Here is a 6561-nt window from a genome sequence, read left to right as displayed (position 1 = left end):
GCGCTACCACGCCCGGCTAATTTTTGATTTATTGTAGAGATGAGGTCTCGCCAAGTTGTGTAATATTTCAATAAACACATTTCTGAATTATTCTATTTTAATCTCTGAAAAATAGAAGCGCACAATTTTTATACATGGACTGGAAAACGTAAATACACCAGTTATTTCTCTACAATCTGCTTCTCTTCAGCGTACAAGTTCGCTTAACAACAACAGAAAGCCTTCATCTCATATGCAGACACATGGGACAAGTTTCTATTTTTAAAAGTATCTACTTTGGCTCAGAAATATCCATTTGAGGAAAACCCACAGAGATTAAAGTGCAAATTTTTTCCTTAAAACTACGTGGTTAGATCCCCTCTTGAGCCTTGCCACCGATTTGAATTTGGGACAAAATTTCAGATTGAGTGACAGCCAGGATGAAGTAACCGGGAGTATTCTTTAACGTCAGCCAAGCGCCGCACTTGACTTCTGAATGGACTCCAGTGCTCGGAGCTTCAAACGCTACTTTCAGAGGAAGCATTTCCCAAGCGTTTCAGCGGCTCGTGAACTGAGTCTTAAGGGCAAGATCCAGCGAAACTTAGCATCATAAGCAGGAAAATGCGAAATTAAGACTCGGTTTCACCGAGCAAGCACCTCCCCAGGCCCGACAACAGCACCAGCCTTTTCAGCTCAGCTCGCCCAGGACGTCGCAACGCCCAAGGCCCTCCCGCAGCAAGGGCGCCTGCGCAAACTTCTCCACGGAATCAACTAAACCCTTCCTTGGGCCAGTCGAGGCGAATGGGTTTGAAAGTATTGTCAGGTTACGCCTCACTTTAAAACACAGGAGGTATGACAAAGCACACCACGACGACCACTCACCGAAGTGGCCCTAATTCAAACGACAGGACTTAAGCTTCCTCTCGCGACTTATCTGGTGCTGCCGGAAGCGGAACTACCCGTGTCGTTAAGAGAACGGTCTTTATGAAAGCTGCGGAACCTCAGTCAGAAAAAATCAGAGTGGGTCGTTTGGCTTCTGCCGGAAGTCGTTCCGTCCGGTGAAATTTTCGTGTGAGACCCTAGGAGGGCGGGGAAGAGGCGTGGCGGAGTTCCGTGAGGTGTAGCCGTGCCTGAGGTATCTCTGTGTGGCCCTTGAGCTGCTGCTGAAGGGAGAAACTCCCATCCGCTTCTAGCACTGAGGTCTCTCAACGAAGCGCCTCAGCCTGCCCGGGGACTAAAAGGGGAAAAGCTACACCTGAACGGGCTCGGCCGTCTCCCACAGCTCGCGTGACAACCGCAGTCGTGGCAGGTGAGGGCCCCGAGAAGGAGACCCCGACGTGCGGAGCCTTGCCGGCCGAGGGCTGCGGCCGCTGCTGGGCACTTGCTTTGTCTCTGCTCTGCGGACCCGAGGCACGTGCTCCTCCGAGAGCATGAGCCGGAGCCCAGGACAGCGTGCAGGACGGACAGTGCAGCTCTGAGAGTCCTTTCGCATCTGGATTTCTCCTCCTCCAACCCTCGTGGCTTCCCCTTTTCATTTGTGGTGTTTGCGACGCAGCTCAATTGCAGAAATTGCAGCTCAGTTCGCAGGGTTCTGCCGGGCTTCCACCCCACGCTGCTTCTCGCTCCACCAAAGTGGGCAGCCTCGAGTGTGGGCACTGCTGTGGGTAGAGGTGGCTCTTTTTATTTTCATTCCTTAGTTTTTATTCCACTCTTTGTCTCCTCCACGCCCACTTTTATTTATTTTTGAGTACGAGTGTCACTGTGTTGCCCAGGCTGAAGTGCAGTGACACCATTCTGGCTCACCCCTGGCTCAACCTCCTGGCCTCGGACGATCCTTCCGCCTCAGCCCCCCGAGTTGCTGGCGCTGCAAGCGGCGCGCCACCACGCCCTAGGGCTAATATTTTAGTAGAGACGGGGGTCTCGTTGTGTTGGCCAGGCTGGTCTCGGAACTCCTGGACTCAAGCGATCCTCCTGCCTTGGCCTCCCAAAGTGCTGGGATTACAGGCGTGAACCATAGCGCCCGGGCCCACACCCACGTTTAAAAGAACAAAAGCCTGGTGCGTTGCAGTTTCCCGAGTGGGAACGGAGCTGCAGCTCACTCCTGCATCTCATCAGTTGGAGGGTGTTGCATCCTCGCGTGCTTTGAAGAAGGGGCGAGGTTGGTGACCACTGGATCTCATTCACGAGGATCTCGACGACTTCCTGGGAGTTTGCACTTTTGCAGTTCTGTGGGTGGTAGTTGTTTTGTTGAGGCGTGCAGGAAGGCTTAGCTGTGGAAATAGGAAGCATGGCCGACTTTAGCACCTAACATCCTCGCTCCCCAGTGGGACAGGATTTTGTTTTGCCATTATAAATTCTTTAACGAAGTAAATGTTTTTTATTTCAGGAGGATAAGATAATAACGACAGTTGCCATTAACCGAGTCTTACGTGTGCCGAGTGTTTTACGTATTTTCTTATTCACTCTTCTCAACAATTCCATGAGGCATATTAGACTGTTGTCCTCATTTTAGAGAGGTAGAATTGAGGTTTAGAGAGGTCAGGTAACTTGCTCTGGTAAACCTTTTTAGCCACAAGTAAACGTTTGAATCTATTAGAAGTCTCTCTGACTCCAAAATCTGTATTCTACTATAGTCCTGCCATTGTTCTCCCTTGGTTCTAATTTCTTAACTAACATTTTAAGTGGCTGAAAAGATTGATTGATTAAAAAAAAAATTGGTGCTCCTACATATGTGTCTGACAAAAGATAGACATGATTCTTGCTTTATGGAGCATTGTAATGCAGAACCAAGTAGTTCAGAACCCAAAATATTTTACTTACTGCAGCAAAGACTTATTTAAAGACAGTGGTTAAACCGATGTGCAGAAAGTTCAGAGCTGTGCATTCAAAGCTTGCTGTTTAAATTTTAAATTCATATGACTTGCAGGGTAGTTATGAGAGTATTAAACTGAAAAATTAGTAGAACACTGATCACCCCAAAAAAGTGCTATGCACGAATTTAATTACTGGGATTATATAGATTAGATCCTTTTCTTCAAAAGTTTCTATGTAATTGCATATAGACAATGTTATAGATGTTATAGAATTATTAATTTTCTTAGGTGGAAATGGTATTGTGGTTCTGTAGGAAGATGCCCTTATTTTAGGGAGATACATACTAGAGTACTTAGAGATAAAGTGTTGTCGATACTTTCAAATGGTACAGTCAATTGACTGGGTGTGTATAAATAGAAAGTAAATATGACAAAAATGTTGGCAATTGTTGAGTGTAATGGGGGCTATATGAGTGTTTAGTGAACTGTTCTTTCAAGGTTTCTGAATGTATGAAATTTTTCATAATAAAAAATTGGGAGGAAAAAAATCCAACTCTGCTGGAAAAAAATTGTAAAGATAGGTCTAAAATGCTCTGGAACATAGAGGATGGGAAAGGATTTTAATGTGTATTTGGGGCCTGGCAGAGGCATGATAGTTGTCAGGAAGGCATTAATCGAAGACCTTCTGGTTGGTTGTTGAAGGGTAGTACAAACTTCCAAGGAGAGAGTGAATTCCAGGCCAAAGGAATGAAGGGGATCAACAAAAAGGTACTGAATGAATGTTTAAAGAAGGAAAAAAAAAATCAGTGTGTAGGATGTGTGGAACTCAGAATGGGCTTTTTTTTTTTGGTCATAATCTTATGTTGCTAGATTGCCTTTGCCATCCTACAGTAGCCCATTTATTCCCTATTATGTAGATGTACTATTAGTGCCTTGGAACTGAGCCACCATTTAGAATACTGCAAAATGCTTTTGACATTTCAGGAAAACTGAACATGTTTCTGTGTTCAGGCTAAGCAGCAGTAGCAAGAGCTCCCATTTCCTCTGATTTTGAGGGCAGGAATTTACTAGTTCATAGTTGGGTTCCTGAGGGAGCCTATTAGAAGGGCTACCATGATGACTTGGAAAGATTTTTCAGTTCAGGTAAGGGGCCTCTGAATACTATGTGGGATTGATGGATAATCCAAGATGTTATTTTGAGGACTAGGTATTTCTGGCCAGAACCAATGAAAGTGAAAGAGATCCTGAGGGGTAGTGTTCACCATAGTCTTAAATAGTGTGGTAAGATTGGAAATGTAAAGAGGTCTCCAACAACAGCTTAAGGCAAAGAGGAGTGTCTGTGGCTTCTTTAGATGGGAGTTAAGTAGATACTCTCAAAATTGAGTTGTTTATTTGAGAGGTTTAATAAGTTGGTTAAGTACACAGAGCTGAAACAACTTTCAAACTCAGTTTTGAAAAGTTGAGAGCAATTGCTCTGATAGTGTGATTCCAAGACCAGCAGCATCAGCATCACCTTGGAATTTTTAGAAAGGCAAAATATTGGCTCCCCCACCCCTCAGACTTTTTAGTTTAGTATTTTAACAAGGACTCCAGGTGATTCTGATGCATGCTGAAGTCTGAGAACCATTGTGTTGAGTGTGGATACTCAGTAGCATGAAATTCTTATTTCATATTTAGAAATAGGGTTTAAGTAATATTTGTCTTTTGCACAGATCTAAAGAGATTGACAAACCTTGCTGCTCATCCATTTGTTAAAATATGTTTTCTCTAGTTAAGACTTGTTGCTTAAGAAAATCTGTGGTAGGCCTAGTAACTTGTGTCTTTACAAATATACCAGATAATTCTGATGTAACCAGTCCATTTCGGTACCACTACTATAGAAGGAATTTTAAAAATGAAGAAAGGTTCAACACTGATAACTCTTTAAGCCCAGATAGTTAACATATTTTGGAATTGATGACTAAACATTGCTCAAATGCTAATTAATGTAGAAATGCTATGTGCATAATCTGTATTTGGTTCAATTGTCAGAGTTTCAAGTGAAATAATAAACCATTTAGAATATCCTGGAACTCCTATAAAGTTTATAAAATTTCATCCTGTGCCACAATATATGTCACTAGGGTGAGAAAAGATTTAGATTTATTTCATATTTTTAGTTTTCTAAGAATTTATTAGACATTTGCAATGCTGTCATAAAGATTGTGGAGTCCTGCTTTTTGCTCTTAAGTGAGCATAGTGGTCTTCGCTTAAACAGACGAGAGTTTGATTTCTGTTTGCTACTCTTATTGGCTGTGTGATCATGATCAAATTACCTGAACTTTCTGAGCCTTGGATATTTATTTATAGTGATATAGTAGACATATATCTGTGTACTTCAAGAATTTATAAAATGAGGAAAATATTTTTAATCCCAGGATGGCTGTGAGATTGTTAAATCACAAAATAGAAACTAAATGCTTCCTAGCTTTTCTTCTTGTTAAGGCATACATAGAAAATGGTAGTATTTGTATAGTATCCTATGGAAACTGAAGAATTTGCTACTGGAAGCAGTTGGTCAGGGGTAACATCTGCCTTAAAGGCTGAGGCAATGAATTTCTTGGCATACTTGTATCTCATTTGTGATGAGGCTTTATGTTGGGAGTGCTCTGAGTTTACAAATTAAGTACTTGGTAGCAGTGTTTAATAAATATTAATTCCCTTGTGGTTTTGAAGAGATATGCATAACTCAAACTGTTAACTAATGACAAGGTTATAGGTGGCCAAAGACCAAAACAAATGATTCTGAAAAGTCTTGAAAACTTTTAAATAAAGTTTTGTAGAGGAGTATTTATTGGGTACTTGAGATGTACCAAATAGCAGGAGGACCGAGATTCGACTTCATTCATTTTATCTCCTTTTTATTATAGGAGATCATGAGCTCTCCCATAATAATAGCATACTGTCATAACAATAGTGAACACGTATGTGTTGTTTACCATATGCTTCCATTGTTTACTGTCTCCTCCTTCTTATGAGGGGGATAGTAAACACTGGTTGTCAAACTTGACTACACATTGGAATCACCTGGGAAACCTTAAAAATACCTGTGCTCTACTCTCAAACATTTTGATTTAATTGGTATGGAGTATGGCCTAGACCTTGGGCTATATAAGCACTTTCTAATATCTAATTCTTACAACAAGCTGTGGGATAGGTGCAATATACAGATGATGAAATTGAAGCCCTGGGAGTTGAATCTATTCGAGGTGATACAACTATTGGGGTCAAGATTCAACCTCAGATATTTTTAGCTGAATTCACACTCTTAACCACTTGCCTGTTTAGCTCTTTTATAATGTCTGTAAGTATCTTTCATATATTAAAATGGAATAATGGAGGGAAAAAAGCCTTCCTTCACCTTACGTACTTCTGAGGCCCAATTCCTCTGCCCATCTTTATAACCAAACCTTTCAAAAGAATTGTCTTTATTACCTGTCTCTGCCCCTCTCATCCTATTTTCTTAAATGCAATCCAATCACATTTAAGGAAATCGGAGCCGGGCTCGGTGGCTCAGCCTGTAATCCCGCGCCTTTGGGAGGCTGAGGTGAGTGGATTGCCTGAGCCCGCGGGTTCGAGACCCGCCTGGGCAGCGAGACCTCATCTCTACAGTAAATCAAAAAATCAGCCGGGCGTGGTAGCGCATGCCTGTAATTCCAGCTACTTGGAAGGCTGAGCGGAAGGATCGCCGGAGCCCAACAGGCGAGGTTGTGGTGGCCGGGAACGGCCA

General features: G+C 42.5%; 1 protein-coding gene across 2 annotated transcripts in view; it reads right to left on the bottom strand.

Moving 5' to 3' along the window:
• The window catches only part of GIN1 (gypsy retrotransposon integrase 1), a 34629-nt gene extending 33693 nt beyond the window's left edge, over positions 1-936 (bottom strand). For both annotated transcript variants that reach the window (XM_008060680.1, XM_021713719.1), the window contains exon 1: positions 862-936. The gene's annotated coding sequence lies outside the window, so the exon portion shown is untranslated. The remainder of the gene's footprint in view (positions 1-861) is intronic.
• Between the last annotated feature and the right edge of the window lie 5625 nt (positions 937-6561).

The sequence above is a fragment of the Carlito syrichta genome, unplaced genomic scaffold, assembly GCF_000164805.1.
Source record: "Carlito syrichta isolate Samal-C Ts95f unplaced genomic scaffold, Tarsius_syrichta-2.0.1 Scaffold304700, whole genome shotgun sequence".
In the NCBI taxonomy this organism is placed as follows: Eukaryota; Metazoa; Chordata; class Mammalia; order Primates; family Tarsiidae; genus Carlito; species Carlito syrichta.
The sequence above is the reverse complement of the archived record's forward strand: the minus strand, read 5'-3'. Positions and strand labels throughout refer to the sequence as shown.